At 38.1% G+C, this 25633-nt stretch overlaps 1 protein-coding gene and 1 long non-coding RNA gene across 12 annotated transcripts in view; both read right to left on the reverse strand.

Moving 5' to 3' along the window:
- FSIP2 (fibrous sheath interacting protein 2) overlaps nt 1–25633 on the reverse strand; it is a 203027-nt gene that overhangs the window by 133752 nt on the left and 43642 nt on the right. The gene's annotated exons all lie outside the window — the stretch shown is intronic.
- On the reverse strand, nt 6132–22346 carry LOC140845033 (uncharacterized). 3 transcript variants are annotated; one of them, XR_012123655.1, is made up of 3 exons: nt 17347–22346; nt 14588–14738; nt 6132–7095 (listed from the first exon to the last, which is right to left on the reverse strand). It is a non-coding gene; the product is annotated as an uncharacterized lncRNA (long non-coding RNA). The 3 variants fall into 3 exon arrangements; XR_012123654.1 differs by having other exon boundaries at nt 14588–15308; XR_012123656.1 differs by lacking the exon at nt 14588–14738.

Consider the following 25633-nt stretch of genomic DNA (forward strand, 5'->3'; position numbering starts at 1 on the left):
ATAGGAATACAGCTACATAACCAAAGCAGACATACAATTACCAGTCATCTCCAGTGAAACCAAGAAAACCAGTTAGGCACCCTAGGCATTTGTGAAAACTTATCAATAGTATGATGGATATTGTCTAACTGAATTTGAATAGTTTGAGAAAAATCAGACAAATTAAAACAACACATTCCTGGGAACTGTTCACATCCCATATGTTCTTTTAGCAGTATGTAGTCACAAGATTTTGGAGTGCTGCAACTTGCACTTCTCCTAATTCTTGGTTGAGTTCCGACAGTATAGATCCAGTCAAATTTGTTGTTTTACTGTATGCACAGGCCAGCTTAGATATCTCCTTCTTCATTCCAATGGCAAGTCCAGGAACCGGTGGGATGAATGCAGCTACAACTGCAACAGCGCCAGGATCTTTGTTGAAGTTTTTTGATGATCATCTAGAGGAATGACTCTTCCAGAGAATGTTGATGTTGGAAGTTCTTCTTCATATCATATCTTAATTCGTTTTCTGGGTAGCCACATTAGGCTTTGATCCTCTGTATAAACAAAAACAAACCCGTTGCCCACACTTTGATATGCCCTTTATATTATTGTGAAGAATTTATTGGAGATCACCACACAGGAACTGCTTTTTTTTTTTTAACAGAAAGGAATATTATCAGAAAAATGTACTTCCATAGCTGATCATCTGACACCGTTTAAATGATCAAAATTAAGGATATTTAAAGCATGCATTAATCATTGATTTACAGTTAGTTTTATCCTATCAGGGAGAAATCCCCCTTTTCTTTTTTTTTTGTTATCCTTAATCTACAATTACATGAAGAATATTATGTTTACTAGGCTCTCCCCTATACAAGGTACCCCCCACAAACCCCTTTACAGTCACTGTCCATCAGCATAGCAAAACGTTGTAGAATCACTACTTGTCTTCTCTGTGTTGTACAGCCCTCCCCTTTCTTCCCCCCTCCCCCCATTATGCATGCTAATCATACCCCCTTTCTTCTCCCCCCACCTAATCCCTCCCTAACCACCCATCCTCCCCACTCCCTTTCCCTTTGGTACCTGTTAGTCCATTCTTGGGTTCTAAACAGCATTTTAGGTGTGCACATTTGCAAATGCGGTCTGTCCTGTTTTCATTAGTGATATTGTGGTAAAGTTCAATGAGCTCATGCTCATAACACAGTAGGTTATTGTTATACTACGCATGATGCATTTAGCAAAGACATATGTTAGCTGATGGTAATAATAACAAAAATAATCTTATAGTATATACTGTATGTTCATGTTACTTAAGATGTATCAGCATGACAAAATTAGATTCATTTTAACTTGACTAATATAAATATGATGAAATAGATGGCTTAGTAATTGGCTGTAACACGCAAAGCAATAGACTATCAAGTGAGCTTCTCAATAACTTACTATTGCTGTTGTAATATAAAAAAAAGAAGCTCTGTATAATAATCAGCTCAGGGAGAATGATGTTTTAAAATATTAATAAATCTAGAAGACTTTCACAACATCTCAGTGTGGTTTAATAGAGACAAAAGTGTATCTTCCAGGTGGCAATTAAGAATTATCTGCGAGACATACTGGTACTTAAATTGACAGGTAATTGAGAAGGATTGAATAACAAACCCTAGAAATGAAAGAAAAAATGTCACTGGGACAAATTGGGTAATTATGACTGAAGTAATGGGTTCCTAGTGAATCCACATACCACCGATATTCTGCTAACTGGGAATTGAACAGAATTAACTAAATAATATGTGTGACATTTCAAAATTATCTTTTAAAATTGCTTCAGAAATGTGTCTAGAAGAAACATTTATGATCAATACAAAACATGAAGATAGAGGGCTGGAGTTTTAAGCTGGGGTCTGTAGAGTCCCATATTTGCTTTACTGGGGTTGAACCACCTAAATAATGAACAAATGCCAGTGTGTATACCTCAATGTCTGAAAATTTAGAGAAGAGAAAAATATCCTGAACATTTACAAGATTTTTAAAGTGTCTATACAGCCAATATGCTACAACTTTCTAATTTAGAGTTTACATATTAAACAAATCAGATATTAAGACAAAAGGTAATCTGCAGAAATGCTAAAAACTGAAGAAGATGCTCAAGGAAAATAAAATAATTAGATTGATCATTAGAAAAATAAAAGTCAGACTTAAAGGGAGACATATGGTAAATACAAAGTAGACTTCATTAAGAATTCTTCTGTCCCACTCTGAAGCGGGGCAAAAATCTTCTAAGTGGCATTTTATTATAGTTACAGAAAATTCCACTTGACAGTTTCCAAATCTTGAAGGAAAAGTAGCATTTTAAAAATTACATGTCTTATAATAAGCATGGAAAGAAATTGCTTAGGTTTCTTTTCTTTACAAAAGTGTGAAAAATAAATAGCATATTTTAAAAATAGATGTAAAATAGTTAATATGAAATTCTGAAAAGGATTTTTGATAACTAAGTATTTTATCATTAAATGATAGACTGGTTCTGAATTAAAGGTGAAAGCAAATATCGAGTAATATTGTGGAGTGTGTGGTCCACACCTGCCACACCTCAGGGAGAAGCTGAGAGCTGAGGCTCCCTCCCCCCTAACTTCAGGGTGCCATGCCTTGGGGGTGGGTGATGGTGAGCATGTGTCTCAGCCTTCCCTACCAGGTTTGATGTGGGTATTTTCTTGGTTGCCCGATGTGTAGGAGTTACTCTTGTAATTTCTGGATTTCTCCCAGAAGAAACTGTTGTGTGTGTCGCTCTATATTTGGTGCATCTATGGGAGGAGGGAAATTCAGGAACATCCTGTATCCCCATCTTCGTGATGTTCCCTGGTTTTTTATCCATTTCACAGAAACAGAATATAGGATCACAGATTAAAAGACAAGACTTTCTTTTTCTTGAGAAACTGCCAAGTTATTTATTTATATTTACAAGAGCAGATGGCCTGTTTCTCCTTCACTGAGTTAATGAAAATTTAATCAGTTATTAAATGATACAAAGGCAAATTACTTTGAGATAATTTCATTTCCAATCTTGTTGGTATTTAATAAAACTTTTTAAAATAAAGCACTAACAAAAAAATTACTGTATTTCATAGATCCTTTGTATCAAACTTGTTATATTTTCTCTCAAATTAAACAGTCATGAATATAATAAACGATTGTCAGCAGATAAAATCCAATTGCAACAAATTACAAATCCCCAAAACAAGATGACCAGGGTTATCTGATTAACCTCTGCAGTAGGATACTATTCATATATCATGGTTAAATTTAAGTGAATTATTGGTTAATTAAATGAACTGTGCATTTATTCTCTGAAATCAAATCTTCAATTACTTGTGCTTAAATTTTGTAATTCTAATTTCTTCCAGAAATATCAATTTCTTATGACAGGTTTATGACAAACTGTGACAAATTTAATCTGATAAGAATAAGTTTGTTTTCCTAAGAGAATTAACCCCAACAGTTAAAAATAAAAACAGCTTTCAATTTGCCTTTTTGGCTGATAAAGAAATTAGGCGATACAAAATGGTCATTCTTCAAGCAAAAAGATGTAAGGAAGAATTCATTATAAAAAATAAATTACTAAGATTCTCTTCCTCAAAGCAGATTATTTTCTTCTAAATAGGTTTTCTTAGCTACTTACCAATTTATTCTTACTTTTTCTCTGAAGGCTAATCATCCAGATTTTATCTTTTACTCACACACTTAGAAATCCAGTTCCCCCCAAATTCACATGTTAATTAACAAGCGTTAGCATATATTTCAAAGACATGTTCACAGGTGTGCACAATGTATCTTATTAACATAAGTCACCCGTTTATGACATTTGGCAGCTCAGTAGCAAGTGATAAAATCTATTTAGGGTTAAAATAAATTCATGGTCCATAAGCATACCTCAAAAGCATTTGAATCTGTGTATCAGGCTCTTTTCACATGTTTAGTCTTGATGGTTAACTTATTCTCAGATTTCTGGAACATACATCACTACCTAGAAATGTGTAAGCACATGTATTACCTGGCAACACTTCTCATTCTTTGGCATATTAACCTGCTGTGTCTTAACACCATCCTTCACACATACCTGCTGCCAGTGTTGCCACAGATAGAAACGCCACCTGGGAGTGCAGAAATTGTTCCCACCCAGAGACCTCTGTTCCCACCATACTAGAAGTGATTTGGTTTTTAACAAGATCCTCAATCCCTAAGCATAGTCTGTGAGCAATTTATTGAATACATGGGGATGAACATGTTTTCCGATAACTTCATAAATATGGAGTTTTTCTCAAAAACCCTCTAATTAGAAAACAACTAATCTCCCTCTTTTACAGTTTTCAGTAATAAAATACTGAGCACATTAATTGACCTAAATATGAGGCCTTCCAACGAGTCTCACTAAATCCTTCTCTCCTACGTGTTTCCACCTGATACTTACTTCTGTCAGTGAGTGGTCAAGATAGGGTCCAGTTTCATTTGTCCTCATGGGTTAATCAGTTTTCCCATCACCATTTGTTGAAGAGGCTATCCTCACTTGAGTGTTCTTGGTTCCTTTGTCAAATATACATGTGGGGAGTTATTTACGGGCTCTCTATCCCATTCCATTGGTCTGTGTGTCTATCTAAATGCCAGTACCATCCTGTTTTACTTACTGTAGCTTCTTTTTGTTATAGTTTGAAATTAGGAAGTGTGATGTCTCTGTTTTTGTTCTTTTTTCTCAGGATTGCTTGGCTATTCAAGGCCTTTTGTGGTTCCATATGAATTTTAGGATTGTTTTTCCATTTCTGTGAATAATGCCATTGGAATTTTAATACGGATTGCATTGACTATATAGATGGCTTTGGGTAGTATGGATGTTTTTAAATATTCATTCTTGCAATCCATGAACACAGTCTCTTTAGATTTGCTTACGGATTCTTAACACTTCTTTCATCAAAATCTTGTAGTTTCCTTGTACATATCTTTCATTTCTTTCTTTGGTTAAACTTATTCCTAGGTATTTTGTTCTTTTTGATGCTATTACAATGGGATAGTTTTATTTCATTTTCAGATATTTTACTAGTATAGAGAAATGCAACTGATTTCTATATTTTGATTTTGTATGCTTCAACTTTACTCAATTCTTTGATTGGTTATAACAGGTTTTTAAGTCTAGGATTTTCTGTGTATGAGATCATGTCATGTCATCTGCAAATGAATAAATGTGCTATACCACATTCATGCAATGAAAAATAAAAATCATATAATCATATCAATAGAGAAAAACCATTTGACAAAATATATCCTTTCTTGATAAAAGAAAAAAACCCTCAGTAAATTGGGTATGGAAAGAACATACCTCAGCATAATAAAGTTCATATGTAACAAATGCACAGCTAACATCATACTCAATGTTAAAAAAAAGAAAAAACTTTTCTTCTAAGATCAGAAAAAGACAAGGGTCCTACTCTCACCACTCTTATAAAGAAATAAAAGGCATCCAAATAAAAAATGAAGAAGTAAAATTGTCATTTTTTGCAGATGGTATGTTTCTTGGTCTTAATTCACCCAATAGATAAAGCAAGAACAATAAAAATGTATTATAATAACAGAAACACATCTGGAGTGTAAGATAAATTTTAGCCGAAATAAGCAGGCAAAGAGAGGCAACAAAGGGCCACAACTATTTATTTAGTGCACTATTTATTTAGTGCAACTCCCAGGTGATGTTCCGCCGTCTGGGTATTACAGGCTGGGGAAGTCACATCTGGTCAGGGAGGTAGGGGCTTATAAGGGATTAGGAGGGGGAGGAGTGGGCAAGCTATCCTAGGGGGCAAGAAGAGGTATGATTGGCTAAAGGTGACATAATAGACAACTAGAACCTTTTTTCCTTCCAAGAAGGAGGAGGCTGACATTCGGGTCTTAGCTGGCACATCAGAAGGATGGAATTCAGGAAGAGATGTCTCCTTTCCATATAAGGCACGGACCTTGTGGTCTGGTCTGTTCTCCCCCTATGGCATCTCTCTGTTCTGTTTGCATGTCCTTGTTTTTCCTTCCTCCAGCCTAACATGGACAATCCCAAATATTTGGAAATTAAACCACACACTTCTAAATAGCACTGGCTCAAAAATAAGGTCTTGAGAGACATTTAAAAAAAATTTTTATTGAAGGAAAATGAAAATATTACATCAAAATTTAGAGGGCGCAATGAAAATAGGGCTTACATGGAAATTTATAGCATTAAATGTCTTTGTTAGAAAAGAAGAAATCTAAAGCCAGTAGCTGAAGCTTCCACTTTAGGCAACTAGGGAAAAGGGGTAAAACAGGTCTAAAGCAAGCAAAACTAACATAATAAGAAAGGAATAAAGAAAGTAAAACACAAATTACGAATACAATAAATGAAAATGGGATAATCATTATTGCTTCCATGGCCATTAAACAAATAAGTAGTATGAACAACTATATTCCAAATTTAACAATTTAGATTAAATGGGCCAGTTCTATGAAAGATGCAAACTACCAAAACCTCAGCCTGTTGGGCTGAGGGTGGGCTGGGGAGATTATGTCCACCTAACCTTTTTCCTAAGCAGAGAGCACTGTGCAATCATTGCCCCTCTGTCACCCCTCTCACTGCCTGGAAGTCTTTCAAACTGCCCACTCTGCCTTCTTTCTCAGAAAGGCCAGTAGAGCATCCCTGTTATGCACAGGAGGCTGGTATCTCAGCCTCCCCAAGTGTTCCTCCCCAAGTGTTTCCAGCCCCACCAATCACCAGGGCATCATGCAATGTGGGCTCACGTTCCCAGAGCAGATCTCCAGGGCCAGCTATTCAGCGATCCTGGGCTTCCACTCCCTCCCCTCTCCTTTCCTCTTCCTTCTGCCCATTGGCCAGAGTGGGGGAAGGGCTTGGGTCCCACCAGATCATGGCTTTGCCACCTTACCTTCTTCTGTAGGGTCTTCTTCCCCAGATGTAGGAAGTCAGTAGTCTTCAGGTTGTTTTCAAGGCTAGTTGTATTTGCTGTATTTTCATGTTCTATGTGATTTGGGGAGGAGGTTTTTGCCTTGCCTTCGTACACTGCCATCTTTTACCCTAAATCCTGTTATTAACTTCTATGGGAAGAAAAAGTGTAAACTTTTTAAATTGATTTTATGCATGTAATAAGAACAAAACATGAGGGATTTTTATCTTGGAGTTTCTTTCTGTGAAACTTGTATCTGTGTCCATGCTAATAATGAATTATCTGACATGAAGTCATTAACTCCATTATTCTTCTTGCTGGAAAGTTCCTGGGGAAAGTCTTACTTCTGCCAGAAGGCATTTTGTACCAGGAGGAAACACCAGCACTGGTTAATTCAGACTAGTGTAAGTTTAAGGAAATCTGCCTTGCTACGATACTCGCCACTTATTAATTTCTGTGTTCCTTAAACAACTATTTAGTGCCACTTTGTGTCAGTCACTCTCTTATGTAATGAAAATTCATGGAACTTACATATTTATTGGGGAACATAGAATTTATCAAAAAAACTAAAAGAATAAGTTTATTTTACTTGATATTAGTGTAAAGGAGACCAGCCATTTTCTGACAGTTTATTACAGAAGACTCTGATCCAGACTGGGATGTCACAGAGGCAATGTCACATTGCTTCCCAGAGAAACAGTTATCAGTTGGAATAAAAATAATAAACAGAGGACTGATGGAGAATGGGTTGGTGGGGTAATGTTCTGTAGAGAATGCCAGAGGCCTCCACAGATGCATGTGCAATAATAATAGCCTCGCAGTAAGAGGGCCGTGAGATCAAAACGCTAAAAGAAAGCATATGACTGAACCTAGAAAGCAAAGAATTCAGAACGCTGCAGAGAGCCAAAAAGAGAAAGCCCGACCTGCAGAATCCTAGTGAGTCTTAGGAACGAACTTCTTGTTTGTCCTAAAGAAAATGAGAAGCTACTGCAGTTCTGAGCTAGGCAGAGCTGCTTAACAGCTTTGCCTTTTCACTAGCTCCTCCTAGTGGCCAAGATGGGAACAGCTGTGAGGGGAGCCAAAGATAAAGAACTTTCTGACCTCTGCTCTCCCCCAGGCTGGACATTATGCAGCCCAGCAGCGCGAGCCCTTGTCGTTGTGGCTGTTGTCTGTTCGCTTAACTGACAGCGTTTCTCAGCTGATTCTCAGCTTGACTGAATTTTGAGCTGACTCAAAATCAGTATTCACTTTTTTTCTATTTCAGGAAAAACATGTATGCACAGCAATAAAAGTGATGTGCAAGAGGAGTAGGCTCTTGGCTGTGAGTAGCTGTCCAATACTCGAGTCATGATAATCCCCAACAATGGTAATTTTAATAAGAAAAATCATAGCTTTTCCTTAAGGGAATTTGTAAACATTTGTTTTATTATCACACAAGAGATAATTGACTCTCCAGCACTGAAACAGAGTCAAGAGAAACAGTTCTTTAGAACTGCCTTTTCCTCACTGAAAAATGACCTACACATAGCCTAGGCAAGGGCTTTGTAATTAAATTGTTGACCTTTGTTCCTACCTTCAGAAGAGAAAGCCCTAATTCTTAATACATAATCTATTCTGTGGACATCACTGCAGATGCATTTTTTAAATAGCTTAACAAATACATAAATGAAAGCAATAGCTGCATAACTATTAAGTGTCTGTGATTTGTTTCTTCTGAGGTCTGGTATGATTTGGATCACTTAAAAAGAATGTCATGTCATGTTTATTTCATATTGGATGGAGGATTTGGAAACAAGATCACTTGGGAAAATACTTAATTTTACATTAACATTTAATAGGCTGTGACCTATGCTGCTGACAGTTAAGAATGTGAGAGACCTTGTAGAGTTCCTTGCTCATGTTCACATTGGGGTGAAAGTTGGACTTTCCTTTTCTTTCTAATACAGAAGATACAATGATAGTCGCTGCATGCAGAGAGATGATCTGACCCTCTTGGTTACAATAAGGGCAGAAGTCCTTAACATTGTTTGTTGTCAATCCGTATTTTCTTGAAATAAAAAAAAACATCTAAAGCATTTACCACATCATATGCTTCTCAGACTCAAGAAGACTTTTTTTCCCACCAATCAGGAAGATGGGTTTTGAAGTTACAAAAATAAAAATGAATGACTTTTTAAATAAGAGTTGACTAGTGTATTAGCACAGAATAACTAAGAGGCTGAAAGGACAAAAGAGACTGAAAAGTCACAGAACCACTGGCAAAGGCGCCATGATGGACCTATGAGTTCAGCGAGCTAGAAAGAGGGCCGGATGGACAGAGCTGAATAAAAAGGCCTTCAGGCCTCACTTCCAGGTCAGGGCTTTTGAAAGCACCATTCATAGAACAACCCTAGAAGTAGACAGTGACCAGTGTTTTTCTCTCCACATCATTTTATTTTCTGCTTGTTATGCTTTATTTGGAAGCAAAGTAGAATCAATAAAATATATTCTCAGGCAATCCTGGAGTTTCAGAAAACTTGTTGTATCCATCCAGTTTAAAGTTTCTTTTAGGCATGGTAGCAAGACTGGGATTTCATAATCACACTGATATTCAAGAGGATGATGTGCGTATCAATAACCTCAAATCAACTCTGTATTGAGCCCACGTGCTCCAGTAACAGGTGTTTTCACGTCCTTTGCTTAGTTAGTCTCCTTCTTTACCCATCACTGATGAGGTGGTCTTGACTTGATATGAAAAAATATTCTTTGGGGAGTGCTGTCATGTCCACGCATGTTTAAGAAGTTCTAAGAGGGCTTCCGAACAGGAAACATGGTCAAGGGAAGTAGGGTTAATTTTTTTCTTTGCTCCACGTTTCCTGATATGGTCGTAAATGCACCTAAGATATTGCGTTAAGGGCATGTAAAGTAACTATGGAGCATTGCAGTCCCTCAAAATTGTCTGGAAACTTGGTTTTCTATTAATTAGGCTTTTATTAAACAAAAGTGTGAAACGGTTTTTAGAAGACTGATTTTACTATGGCTGTGTCGTTCAAGTGAGTGTGAGAGAACAAAATATAGTGATGGAGCCCACTGGAAAAGTGTGTGTGTGTGTGTGTGTGTGTGTGTGAGAGAGAGAGAGAGAGAGAGAGAGAGAGAGAGAGAGAGAGAGAGAGAGAGAGAGGCAGAGAGAGAGGGGTGGGGAGAAAGGAGTAGAGAGGCAGGGAGGGAGGGATAGGGAGCGATATGTAGACATTTTGGTGGGTAAAGTGATGGAAGTTGCCTTAGATTTTCAGATGCACTGCTATTTCCTCCTGTCCCTTTTTTATCTTACTCTCTTCTATTTACTGAATGTGTGTTCAAGAAACAATAAAAGTCTTTTTAAAATTAAACTTCCAATGCTAAAATTTTATTAAAATATTTTAAAGCTGTAGTAGTACATGTGGAAACATATCAGAAGTGATTGGGTCCATCTACATGTGGAGATAAGTTCCATTAGGCGAGGAACCAAGGATCAGTAGATCAATAGTGGCCACTATGGCAGCAAGTGGCCTCATATGAAAACAAGCTAGATGCAAAAATCAAACACTCTAAGAGCAGTTCTTTCTTCCATTGTGGGGTGAGAGCAAATTAGGTCAACAAATATTTACTGGAACACCTCTTGTTTTTACTGGCTGTTAGTGCCAAGCAAAAATACCCTGTGACTGTGGATCATTTGCACAGAACTACTAAAGTGCAAGTATGAAAAGAGGGCTGAATTTATATCTAATTTGCACAAAAGCATTATTTGCTTATTTCTATTGAAGCACTCCCTTCAATGTAAGAGCAGTTTTCTAATTGGAATAAAAACCACTATCCTTCATCAGACCGTGAGATGATCTGTGAAACACACTGGTGGCGTGGGCCACGCTACTCATGCTGTTTGACAAGGTCCAGGTACGAGGAGGAATCCTGAACACAGGAAACCTCATAGCTGGCCCCTGCTAATTCCTGCACTTAGTTTTGCAGTTATGATGTTGTTGGTTGGGCTCATATATGGGAAATCTTTTGTATTTAAGATTTATTGATCTTTAGTAAATAACACAACCCAAAATATTGATCAAAGCAGCAATTCCGGAAACAAAAACTATGTTATGGGACCAACTGTTCCAGGCATACTGCCACAAATAAGTGAGGCAGGACAACCCAGGCCTCTCTTAAAAGTAGATAGATGCAGTTTGTCCTCCCCTTTGTAAGAACTGAAACATGACTAACCAGGATTTCTTTAGAATATTGCCAGAGAAGAAGTTATGGGAACCTGGGCCATAGAAAAACCCATTTTCCCAATAAACTTATATGAAACAGCAAAGTAATAAAGATAGTCCCCACTGCCCAGGGCCCCCCTTATTTTGCTTTATAATATTAGAACATACCTTTGGTATCCCCCTCATAGAAAGAATTTATGAGCAACATAGGAAGATTTACATTTATAATTATCCCATATATAGAAGTTTATAATAAATTTATGATAAAATATTATTATATTAATGGTAAGGTAGTAAGAGCAGATTTAGTGTTATTATATAAAAGATAAAGAGGACTGCAAGGCCCTAGTGCCTGTAGATGCAGGAGGAAAGGTGTAAACATCTGAAATTGGGTAATGAATATTATGAAAGAATAAGGCGTTTTTATTGTATTCATAGGAATGTTGAGGAATGTTAAAACTTATGTGATAAGAGGACCATCCCTAGACTTTAGAGGTAAGCCTTAACCCACATGTGTAAGAATTTAATTAATAATATAGCATTACACTTAATAACGAAAAGACATACAGCTTGCATTTATATAACCTGCTTAAACTTTATAGAGCCTTAGACACATATCTTAAACTCTATATAATTTTACATGCTTATAAGTAAAAATCATAGCCCACACACTTATCCCAAACACTGTCTCATGCCATTTTCTGTTTAGTACTTAGCACGTAGCTTACATGAATCAGTAATCACAACAGACTAGGGGAAAGTTAAAAATTACATGTTAAATGGCTACTATTAGAAGAAATGATGATACTTACTTAAGGGTAATAAGCTGAATTATGTAAACTGACAGAAAAAGGATTGTATTACTCATGATTAAAGAAAAATGTTTAACATTATGGAAACCTTAAAAAGATACAGACCTGAAAAAAATAAAGACCCTGCCGCTTGATGTCAGGAGATGCTACAACCTTCATTGGGTGTTTCGTCTCCTCATTTATCTCCTTACTCACCGATACTGTCCTTTCCTTCGTGACCCACACCTCAGCTAGAGCTGGACTCCAGCACAATAGTGATAAAATTTTACACTAGAAAAGCTCCTCAGCCTCTGGATATTGAAGGGCACATGTGTTTCTCTGTGATGAGATCTAGAAATCTCAATTCCCAGCCTAGATAACAGGCATACCACATGGCTGGAGGTGTCTGAACACAGTGCTGGGAAACCCTACATATGGGAAATGTCTATTCGCCATCTTTAGCTTTTAAGATTCTTTTGATGGATGTGAGTTTTTAGAAAAGATAATTATCCACCTTCAATCCTCTGTTTATATTTTTCTCAAGGAAGAGAACCCTGAAATTGGCTGGGGGAAAAAAACAAAAAAAGTTTGGGTAACACAGTAATAGGAATTTTCTAAAGACTGATTGCCAGGCATCTATTAACATCTACTTCAGAGCTGAAACAAGCTTTTCTTACCATGTTCCAGCAAAAAACCTTCCTTAGGACTTTTAAAAATTGAAGCAGAGTTAATATGTAATATTTTATTGGTTTCAGGTGTGCAACAGTGATTTGATAATTATATACATCACTAAACGCTCACCACAATGTGTAGTTACCTAGTTACCACAACTTCTGTTTTGTCTATACTTTAGGGAATGTTGCCAGTCAACACAACTTCAATGAAACTCTCCCACTTGTTCCTCAATCCTCAGAGTTTGTGCTAAAGCTTATATGGCATCATAGACTTTTTCCTCTCCTAATATATTTCTTTTTAAAATATATCTCCATAGACTATACTTTTTAAAGTTCTTTGCTGAAATATGTATTTTTAAAGAAGTTTTCTTGCTCAAATTATTATTAATATCTTACAGAGAAGTTAAGTAACTTGTACAAGATTCCACCACTAGAAAGAGGGGGAGCTGGAATTTGAACACAGACTCTTTTTAAGAAGAAAAGAATTTAAAAAGGAGAAAATGAAGATTTTATAGACTGGCTACACAGCACCAAGCATGGTGTCTCTTGCAGTGAGGTCCAATAAATCTTTGTTGAATGGGTGAATGGATAGATGCACGAATGAAAGAAAATGAAGGTGAGATCTAAGTCAAAAATGAAAGGAGATTACATGAAGTAATGGGAAAGGAAGTTGGTGTAAGAGGTCAGGGAGTATTTATGAATTCTGATCAGTCTATTGGAAGTATTTTGTAATAATTCTGAAACAGCTGAATGGCAGGTGACAGAAGAGACTAGAATGTTTTCTGTACTCATGCCTTTTCTGGTTATAAAATGTATATATAATATAATTTACATATATGATATATATAAAAATGCATATTTATAAAATATTTTATATAAATTTGTGATTTATATATAGCATATAATAAAATATTTAGTAGATAAGTGAACTTTATCTTCTAAGTAATACAGCATACAAATCCACACTTCTTTACCTAGAGATAAACATTGTTATTAACATTTTTTATACCCATCCATAAAAGCAAATCTCTCAGGAAAAATTGCTATTTTAAACCAAATTTTATTGTGACTCCTTTTATATCCTACAGCACATCCCATGATTTATATCAATGGATAATATAAGTGTATTTCCTGTAGGCACAGGTGGGAGAATATGAAAATGTCTAAGCCTTTCCATTTTTTTTTCCTTCTGGTTTTTGGGGTTTTTTTTTTTTTGTTTGACTAAAAGATGGAAAGCTAGATGGCAGAGCATACATAGTGGAATCCTTTGGTTTGCAAAGTCAGGCTTGTAGTTGTGAAGAGGCTTCAGAGCTAAACTGCCCAAGAAAATAAAATGGGAAGGATGGTATTTGGAGGAAGCCAAAGGAAGGAGGTTCCCAGAAGAAATAAAAGAAAAGTCTTTAGAGAACAGTGAGACATGATTCTAGGGTGGGCTGAAGATATTTTATGAGATGTTTTACCTAACATTATCTTTGTAATTGTTCCTGTTGGGCATTACAAAGCATAGGCATCTCCCCTAATTTTTAGGAAAGCATACATTCGGAGAGTCTGTCTATGGAAATCAAGTAAACAGATGATTTTCTCTGTCTCTGATAACATGATATACAAGAGGGACACCGTTCATCGGATGGTGAGATAATTCATTTCCTGAAATGCTGCAACTGAAATAACGAATGCTGTGGCTCACAGCTGGGGAGGACCATGGACAGCAGGAGCTGCCCCTCCCACAGAAACCTGTTCTACCTATGTTCTACTAGTAGCTAGGTTAGTACTAGTAGAATAGTTAATACTAGTACTTGACTATAACAGTAGCTACACTATAAATTGTGCAATTACTTTTCTCTTAATAAAATTCACTTAAAATGTGAATACATAGACTTTTGTCAGTGTTATTCTACCCTGCCAGGGCATTATAAACACCTGAGTAGCTTTAATAATACATGACGTTCAGGCCTTACCTGAAGATTCAGATTTGGCTGCTTTGTAACTGATTTAGTTACATCTTGTGGAGATGTAGATTTTGGGAAGAGCCAGTGAGACCATGCAGAGAAAGTGAAACTACAGAGAGAAATGCACAGCGCAGAGGAGAGAGCATATATCACCACATACCTAGAGTGAGGGAATGGAAAAGGAAACAGACAAACTAAAATTAGAAAGAAGAAAAATCCAGGAGAGATGGTATAACCTCTGGGAAAAGGGATCAAGAGTGACCAGGAGGACGTAATGGCAGATACTGCTCGCAGTTAACTCAAGGACATAGCCTCTGAATTTAGTGAGTAGAAGAGAGCAGGTCGTCTTTCACAGAGGCAGCTACTTAGGTATTGGTGGGAGAGTCAAGAGGGAGAAAGAGATGGGGTTGGGGTGGAGGAAAGGTTGGACATAGCAGGTCAAGTGGGAAAACTGAAGGAATGAGGGCAATATGGGGGGCAGCCCACATATAGGTGGTGGATTCAAATGAACAGCTTTTTAGGACTGGGGAGAGCAGAGAGTATTTATTTCAGAGCAGATGAGAAGCAGTACTTGGAAAGAGACCTTGAAAAGTATTTTAGATAAAGGGGATATTTTGAGAAGTGATAATGATGGAAAGCATGGATTCCAGAGTCCTGGAGCAAAGAGTGCAAAATCCAGAATCAGATTCCTACGGTTGACTCCTGGCCATGCCACCGCTCAAGTGGGATTCTGTGAACAACACATAAGATGTGATTTTGTGTGGACAAAATGGGTGATTCTGATGTAAATTCTTAACCTTCTTATGTGTCAATTTTCACTTCTGTTAAGTGGACATAATGACAATATCTTAATGGTTATTGTGAAGAACATATAAGTACAAATAAAGACTTTCAAGCACTGTGTATTAGTAGTGTCAATTTGTTGTTATTATTGGTTATATCTTTGACCCATAGTACCGGCTTTCAGGTTCATACAAAATCACACACACAAAATCCCTACTATTCCTAAAAGGATTTTTCTGAAGACAAAGCTGGAGCTCCCATAAATTAAACCTGGTCACTGAAGGAATGGGGAGGAAAGCCAGACCAGTAGAGAACCCAAGTGCCTATGAAAAGTGAGGAATGTCCTTCTTTTCATTGTAAACTTGAATAGATTTTGGAATTGATGACGACAGGGACTCCTTCCTTCAATAACTACTTTGCGTCCTTTAATTTGGATTTAATTGCTACCCTGTGGGTATAGTGCTCTTCAAAATATAGAGCACCTCTCCGGCCGGGACCGGAATGGCCTCAGCCGTCAGCGTGGCGGCCGCAGCCACCTCGGAAAGCAGCCCAGCCGCTCGCGCTCGAGAGCCTCCCTCCGCGCCACAGGACACCCGCTTCGTTTCGGCCGCTCCTCGCGCCCCTGCAGGGGTGACAAGCCGTGGCCTCGCCTCCTGGGCAGGGAGAGGGAGGAGAGCCTGCGGCAAGAGGGAGTGACATGGGCGCACCTTCGCTGTGAGGAGTCCACCTGCCTTCGGAGTCGGCTTCATCTTTTCTCCCGCTTGGGAACGGTCCCATTTAAGCCTTTCCTGCCGTGCTCGCGCGCATTGGCAGCCTTGTGTCCAATCCATGCGCGCACAGCCCCTGTAAATGCTAGGTGCTGACATTCTCACTTGAACACAGGTCCCTGTGTCCCACTCACCTTCCACCTCCCGACTGGAGCAAGCACGGCCAATCCCCTACCTACTGGAATTTGATTGTCTTAGCTTCTCATTCTAGAGCACGTTTTTCTTCCCCATTAGACTGATCTCATGGAAGGTAGAGCCCTAGTTTATTGATCACAATCCCTACTGCCTGACACTAGGTAGGCGCCCAACCACTGCTTCTTGGATGACACACAGACATCTGTGGTTTGAGGTAGTAACCGAAAACTGAAAATTCGTTCTTCGGAGTTGGGAAGGGTGAGGAATAAGACTTTAAGTAGCAGAGAAGGCAAAAAAAGGACTAAGGGCTCTCTCTAATGATTAGCTATTGTTCCAAATATTATTATCATCATCAGTGTTGTTCTTTTAAATGTCCTTACCAGGTCCTATATATCAGTTTCTTCTTCCCTATGTATCTGCTATGCTATTTCTGTGTCTCTTTAATTTTATCTCAATTTTCTTTCAGTTTTGATGTGTAACTGACAAAAAATGTATGTATATTTGAGGTGTACAACTTGCTCTTCTGGTATATGTAAAGCACTGTGAGATGACTGCCACAATCAAGTCAAATAACATTTCAGTCACCTCACATATGTGTCTTTTGTGTGTGTGAAGTGACAATACTTAAAAACCCACTCACAGCAAATTTCAAGGATGAATACAGTAATAATAAGAGTCACCAGGCTCTACATTAGATCTCCTGAACTTAGCCATCTTGCATAGTTGAAGCTTTCCACCCTCAATTCCCCAAAACCCCAACTACTGGCAACCACCATTCGAGTTTATGCTTCTACGAGTTGAACTCTTTTAGATTTCACATATAAGTGAGATTGTTCTGTATTTGTCTTTGTCTCTGGCTTATTTCACTTAGCATGTGTCCTTCAATTTCATCCAACTAGTTGCAAATAACATTTCCTAATTCTGTGTTTTCTAATTACATAATTTCCAATACAGATAATGGAAATAAATACATCATATATGCTTCAATACATAGAGCCATGAGCTATAGTGATTGTACAAGCTTGCTGGTCATAATGGTCTAACACAGCAGGCACAATTTAAAGAAAAATCATGGAATTTTACCTCTAACTCCTGCCTACAGCAAAGGACCCCACTGTCCCAGGGGCTCGACTGGGATTTAGTGTGCAAATGATTCATCTTCCTGCAACCACCTCAAGAGTCCATGGTGTCCTAAGATAGGGCAGTGAACACAAAACAGAATCACTTTTATGGCCACATACACACAGCACCAGTAATAGCTACCCAGGGGTTGTCTTTAATTTCCTTCCCCCTTTCCAATCTAGCATTAGCCATGCAAATGCCTCCATGAGCTCTCCTCTTACTAATCAGTGTAGATACAACAAAGCTTAAGTTCTAAAAACTCCAAGTGGAAAAAGTCATGTTTGAGGCAGTCAGGGAAATCTAAATCTGGGGGACTAGGTGATGATATTAACAAGGGCTTATTGTTCCCATTCAAGTGCCCAGACAGCACTGGTTATGCAGGCAAAGGTCTCTGTTTTTTCAAAAGTGCATACAGACAAAGATGTAGCGATGAAAGGACCCATATGTCTGGAGTTTCACTTATCACAGCAAGAAGTGGAGGTGGAGCGAGGAAGAGAGGAGGAACGCAGGAAAGAAGGAAGGATGGGAGGGAGGAAAGAAGGTGGATGAAGCAAGTTTGGTCAAATCCTGGTAAACGATGAAGCTCGATGATGGTTTTTATGGGGGTCTGTTAGAGTTCTCTGGCTATTGTTTAGTGTATTTGAGTATTTTCATGACAAACTTTTTTTGTAAAAGACAAGTGAAACCTCCTCACACAAATCACAGCGATGTAAATCACCCCTTATGTGTGTAAATTCAAGTTAATAAAATGTCTTTCCAGAAAAGATATATATGGAAAGAGAGAGAGAGAGAGCACCTCACATAAAAGGTGATACAAAGGGACCTGATGCCGTCTCTGCTTTCAGAAGAAGGTGGAGAGCTGGGAATACAGAAGGCTGTTTTTCCGATGTTTTGATAGCAGGCTATTAACATTATGTACCTCCCTCAATCTCACAGGTAAGCCTTTTATTTTCTCTTTTTCCAAGTAATCACTTAAGGTATTAGAAATGAGTGCCATTATTTTCCCACTGTGGTTGTTCTGATATTGCACAACCTACTCCCTACTGCTCTATTCTATTTTTTGCTGGAACCCAGTGATAGTATTTTCCCCTGACTCCTCTGGTGGCCATCTCTAGGTAGTCACCAGTCAGGCACTAATTGTAGCACATTCTTTCCTTCTCCCTGAAGCACTCTGCTTGAATTGTCTGACTTCAAAGATTTTTATTATAATTTCAAATACAAAATATCTACTATGAAGATGGGTCAGTTTAAGGAGCCTCTTTATCAAGTGTGGTTGCTTCTCCTAAATTATGACTGAACAAAACTGCTAGGATGAAACAGCCTGAAAATACTTCCTGCTGCTTCCACTAACATCCTTCTAATCTTATCTTGGCAGCAGATGGACAGCCTAGCAAGGACGCCCCTGGGAAAACAGACGAGGGTAGCAACATTGAGATCTAATGACCTATGTACTGCAAAGCATGTTAAGAGTGGACAGGACGGACACCAGGCTGCAGGCCACTGGGATAGAAGTTGCTATCTAGTTAACAGAGGCAAAAAGAAGAAAGAACAACAAAGATGCTGAACAACAACAAGTGAGTTAAAAGGCCTTTTTCTGGCAACCTGGAGATGATTCTTAAAACTCTCCAGCTCAGAGTTACACATGCAAAGATTTTTATTAGAGGAAATTTCTAGGGGGAAGGAGCTGAGAAAGGACCAGGAGACCTGTCTGTGAAGCAAGGCTGACCCTGAGGGATGGAAATAGAGATGGAAGGATGGATGGAAGTGCCCTATACTAGTCCCAGGCCCCACCCACTGCCCTGTAGTCTAAGAAAAATTCAGCAAGATCACTGGAGAGCCTTGCAGCCAAATTCCATTGTCCGGAGAGTCCTGGGTCTCTGGGACTAGGTTGGCCTCAGGTTCCCTGGCGCACATCATCCTCAGTGGAAAGTGTGGTTTCCATAGGACACAGTGACATTGCTGAGTGCAGCCTTGGCCAGTGACTCTCAGCAGTTAGTGCTCTGCAAGGCATATTCGTACGGCAGCCACAGGATCCATATGAAGTTCACACATTTGATTTTTAAGCTTTTTTTTTTTGAGAATTACACTGCATATGTACTTTATGACAACAGCATATCTCTGGCATTTCTGAAGTTTTTCAGGAATAATGAAAACAAGGAATAAACCCCTGGCTATATTCCACTGGAGAAAAAAAATAAAAAGTTATGTGGGCATGGCACTATACACACTCATGTCTCTGCGGCGTCTCTGGGCTTCCCTTTCTCACATAGTGATCTGTAACAGGGAGGGTCCACGCCTGAGTCTGTGTGACTCATCAAAAACCAGACCAAAGAAGGAATAAGTAAATGCTGATGACTGGCCCTGGTTCTGTCACACACTAATGGTGACACACTGGAAAAGCCACGTTAACCTCCTGAGATTTGGGTTCATCCTTGATGAAATGCTGGGCTGGATGCGATTGTCTCTGAGATCTCTTTCAGCTTAAGAATGTTTAGTTTCAAATGCTCTCCATTTGAATGCCAAGCAACAGCTCCACTTAATGTATGCATCAAATGTACTTATAATTTGGAAAGGCAGAAAAAAAATTTTGTTGAAAGTGTGTTGAGGAAATGAAATATTTTGCCTTACTTATTCATGAAGCCCACAGGATTATGTAGGGTCGGGAGGGACAAACAGAAATGAAGACTACTGTGAATTGTTAGAGGTGTCTCTGCTTGTTCAGGCTGTCCCAGCCCTGAGCAGCACAGGCAGAAACCACAGGTTTCTTGAGGTCCTTGTTGACTGTGTGCAGGCTGCACCGCCTTTCAGTCTTTGATTTTGTTAGTTGTATTCCTAAAAATTGTCTTTCTCAATACAGGAGGCCTGACCACTGGCCGGCCACATCATCAGTATAAGAGGATGTTTGTTGTTTTTAATGGAATGATTAAAAAAAATACATCTCACATTTGAGGATTTTTGCCTGATACATTTTTAATCTAATGCGGGTATTTGGTTCTGAAGCTGTTTTGGCTTCTTCCACTGATGGACTACTTGTGATAGGAGTTCATGTGTCAAGAAGTTTTCTTATTTAAAGAAATCATTACAAAATCAACCTGAATTGATATTTGAAGGGTTGTGCCTGTTTTAAGTCATCAAATTTGATAAAAATTTAGTAAGTCTTAACTAAAGCAAAACACCCAATTCTAGTTTTAAGTATCCTAAATGGTCTTTAGAAATTTTCTTAGAAAATTAAATGCTTCAAAGGAGGAGAACTGAGTGAACAGTAGCAACTAGAAATAACAGACCTAACAAGGGCAAAAGCATTGTTAGCAAAGTTTGCTTTGCATACTTTGAGACAATAGTGACCAGAAGTTTTAGGCACAAATCTCATAATATAACTTACTGGTTCAGGAACATCTAAATCAATATTCCTCAATGCCACTAAAATACTCCTTTATTATGAATTGGAGAAAGAGATAACAGTGGGGAACAGTATAGTAAAACAAAAGTTTTTATTTTTTGTTTATTTTTTGTAGCTTACAGTTCTGCAACTACTAATGGGCGTAAAGAAAGAACAACATTTAATCAAATCAGTTTCTGTGATAAAACACATCATTTATTTAGGCAACAAAGATAATGGGGAACATACCTGAGATAAATTTAATACCACTGAAAATCTTACTAGGAATTAGACTCCACATGGTATTTGACTAAGAGGCCACAGAAGTGTTTGGAAGGCAAGATTAAAGGCATTGCTGGAGGTCACTTGTCACTGGCTCAAATGTCAGTGGGTATAATATTTCTCTAATGCACCCAAAGCAATTAAGAACAAGTTAAAGCAAAAACAAAAAGACACCTTCCTGTTTTCCAGCATTCACCGTAACAGTCACCTGGGTTCTTGCAGCCCGTCCTGGTCCCGTTGCTGACAGACCTCAGTACATTCTAGCTCCAAGCAGCTGGCCAATAAGGCAGCTCCTCCCGATTGACCAAAGGGGAAAGACCCCCAAGTTAATGAATGATTTTCATAGGCACTCATCCAAAGTGAGTTTCTTCTTAGTAGAAACAAAACGGAGAGCAAATTTATATTCCAGTCTCTAATATCAAATAATAAGCTACTATAAGACATGTGATAATTGGGTTCTAGACCTGGTCCTTCTGCAAACTTACTGAGGTTCCTGGCACATATCACTGAGACTCACTCAGACTCTTTGGGTTCCAGCAGCATCTGTAAAAGTGACGACCTCGTGTGTAGAGCTCTCTACCCTTCATGTCACCATATCCCTTCGACTGTAACACTCTAAGACCATCACCATACACTAGAGTAAATGATCAACAACCATTAGAACAGCTAACTGGAGAAAGCAACAGTAGCTCATTTAGCCTCTTGATTCTCAACTATTTTTATTCGGGATTTTTTGCTATTTCTCCACCTTTGTGAGCCTTAGTCATTTTTTCCTGCTAGGCAATTCCTCATTTTATCTCTGGGAAGAACTAAATATTAGAAACCATATAGTTGCAAACCAATGAGCCTTAGGTCAACCAGCCTTCAGAGATACTTCATTTGGTCCTGTAGGGCATAAGAGAGTTTGAAAGACAAAGTCACTAGGCAGGTGCTTTGAAATGCCTTAGACCTGTGTTTGCATCCTTTACACTGATATAAATCTGCTTTTATATAAGCCAGGAATAGTAAACTGATACACAGAACTATTAATACAAGTTTACTACATTTATATTACAGAATGATGGAAACCACAACAAAAAACGATTTGGTAACAGACAGCAAAGAAAGGGTCACCAATCATAGGGAAGAAAGACTCCTTTTTGGATGAAAACACAGACTGCCACAACTCATCCCCTCAACCCATACACACAGAGAAGAAAAGCAAATGCGAAAGTTGTCTACAGCAACACATGACAGACAGAGGTGGGAAGCGATTGGCATGTCACATTACAGGCAGTCAATCACGACTGGCTAACGATGGTGGTACCTGACTCTGCTGCAGGTCACTGGCTTGCCTGAGAGGAGTAAATGACAGCGGGGGCACGCCAGATGTGGACGCAGACCGGCCCACCTTGCAGCTTACTTTCGGTACTGTGAACACGAGCAGAGAAAAAGTATTAGTCTAGTAATGTCTGCAGCGATGGAACGGCTCTCATAGCCTCTGCTCGTCTGCTGCCTGCTCTTTCAAATCACCAAATATTTCTGATGTTTGCTAATAATTGGCGGGTGATGAAACAATTTCATAACAATGGACTCTAAAACAAGCATTATTTGCAGATCAACTCCTGGGAATAAAGAACAAATTGTGGAAACAGAGGTCTTGTTCTCCTGTACACCTGACCCCCTTTGGGGTTAGTTTCTATATTACTAGAGGAACAATATCCCATGGGGAAAAGCGAGTGACATGACCATTTGGGGAATGTTTTGATTCCGCTTTGGTTCATAGGTCTCCCAAGTCCTAAAATGTCTTTTCCAAACCCTGCAATTTTTTCTTTTCTTTACCCTTCCCGTTTTTCTTCCTCCCTTCCTCCCTTCTTTCTTTCATCATAATTTTGCTGATCTGGCTGCTTTCATGTTTTCATTGCAACATTTCTCTAAATTTATCTTCATTCCCTATAAATTTTATAACCATTTCTAAGACTTTCATTTTTTTCAAAATTAAAAATCACTCCCTACCTCTTTCCCTATTTAAGGATCCCCAAAGAGCTGCATAGGTCATTGGCAGGATACTATGGAGATCAGAATTTGGGGATGGAAATTTTCTTCAACCAAGATGCATAGAATTTATGGTGTACCGATTTTCAGATATATTTGAAGATATTTGATAAAGGAGAGGAGAGGTCATAAAAAGAAAAATTGGCATCTGTGCTTTTATCCCAAACTATTATATTAGCTGTTTGTTTCTGAGTGCTTGGTTAGTCTGGCTATATTTAAATTACTTACATCATCTGTAATCCTAAAGACACGCTTCAGTTTCAGAGGGCTCCCCATGTACAAATTACAAGACTGAGGTTCAGCAAGGTTAATAATCGCATTGCAAATACACAAGTGCATTTCAGAAAGCCTTTCTTTATATATTTGACTTGACAATTAAACTCACTGAACAATTAGCTTCACATGTTACATCACTAAGTTACTGATGTGACACACTGATGCCAGAGCAGGAATGTGCCCAGTTCTGTTGGGAGAAAAAAATGGGCTGTGCCACTACATAGGAACACTATCTTCCTGCCATTTCTATATGAACACACTTCAGAAAAGAGCTTTGCTATGTCCATGTCACATGATTTCTTAACTGCCAACTTCAGACTCTGCCAGCTGTCTTCCAAGAGGTCCTCCCCACTCCTCACAGCCACCAGATACAGATACAGAATAAGACAAGCTGATGCCCATTCACACACACACATCCCTTTCCGCTCCTACTAAACAACTGTCTCACCTCCATATTGTAATTATTAAGGAGAACTAAGAGCCTCTTTCTTGGTAAAGCAAACAGTCTTTAACCTGTGCTTCTGGTTTAAGTGGTGAAAAAAAAATTTGATAAATGGGCTTTAGACTTAGATATGACTTTCAGTCTTTTCAACTAGCTGTATAAACTTAGATTGTTTTTTTCTTAAAGTGTTCTTACCATCCTTACCTAGGAAAATAATATTGAATGTTCCTCACATTCAACTGAATTGAACTCAAAAGAATTATCTGAAGAAGTCCCCCAAATCCAAGAAAATCCTATCATAGGCCTCTCTAGGGCTGTGGCATCATAATTTGTCCTGCTCACTTACCTTTGGGAATAATACTGCATTGAGCCTTAAACAGTGAGGCTTAGGAACCTAAAACTAAAAATAGTAAGTTGCCATCCTCAATTTTGCTAATCTGAAAATTGCTAAGGCTTTGGGGGATCAAAAACAATGGACATATCCCTCAGAAGAGATCTAGGATACAGCTTTCCTCCCCCAAGAGAACATCATTCCATTAAGAGATTAATTATAAACTAGAAGGCATCTGTCCTTCCTACACCCAAGGAAAATCCCCTTCCTTTGTAAACTCTTGTCTGTAACAATCCCATGTTGTTTGTGAAATTTCAGGGAAGATTGAGTGTAAAGAGAACAAGGAAGGGTTAGTAGATTAAGAAAGAAAGAGAGGGAGATGGGAAAAGAAAGAATGAAAGAGGAAGAAAGAAGGCAGGGAGGGAGGAAGGAACTAATTTTAACTTATTTGAATAAACCAATATCAAGATATTATCATGAGATGTTTCTAGGATAACTCATCATTATAGTAAAGTTTCTACCAAGTAAGTACACATTGGAATGTGTTACTTAATAGTTCTTTCTTTTTATTCTTAGTGCATACAACCTATGATCACTTTGTTTTCTTTTGTTTTTTTTAAAGGTAGTCATTTCTCAATCATTTCTCATCTTTGCTTTAAGATGAACTGAATTTCTGTTCAGGATTATGTCCCTTGATATTGTTACCAGATAATCTCCAAGTGTCCAGCGCTGTCATCAGGAGCATCGGAGTTCTCTCTGCTTTCAGAAAGCAAAGACAAATGGCTGTTCTCAGCCTCTGTATCTACCCAGCAACACGAGATTTGCGCCTTTTCACCAAAGAAATAACTTTCATCTAGCATCAAAAAAATAAAATCACACAAATTCTGAGGAGATATAATCTTTTCTCCATCTTTTTTTTTTTTAAATACACAGTATTTTTCTTTACTAGCAGAGACATATCATGATTTTCCCAAGTCAGTCATACTGCTGAAAGTTTCCACTCAATGACTCTAGGCTGCAGAGAAGCCACAGAGAGGACTTTTTAAGATATACCAAAGTATGCTTCTTGCAAACTCTACTTTCATTTCTGGAACAGACCTTTTCTTTGAAATTGGTGTTTAAACAGTAAGAGGCAATTTTGTCAGGACTATGTTAAAATGTCATGGATTCCAAATACTTTCTTTTAAAGCTTCTATCATACATGACAACAAACATATATAATACCCTCCTGTCTCATAATAAATGCAACTTGTTCTGTATATAATTTGAATGAAATGTTATAATTTTGCTTTAAAATTGTCAGACTGTGAATAACCTAATTAATTCATGGTTGACTATGATTTCTAAACAGCAATCAAGCATATTCATAAATTTTTGCTCTATTAGTCTAATCTAGAAATTGTTTTGAAGTGTAGTGAAATTGTTTTAATAACTAAATTTAATAATTAATTAGGTTGACCTAATGTAAAACTTGGTATTGATTTAATTATTCATTAATGTTGAT

This window comes from Manis javanica, chromosome 12 (assembly GCF_040802235.1).
Source record: "Manis javanica isolate MJ-LG chromosome 12, MJ_LKY, whole genome shotgun sequence".
Taxonomy (NCBI): Eukaryota; Metazoa; Chordata; class Mammalia; order Pholidota; family Manidae; genus Manis; species Manis javanica.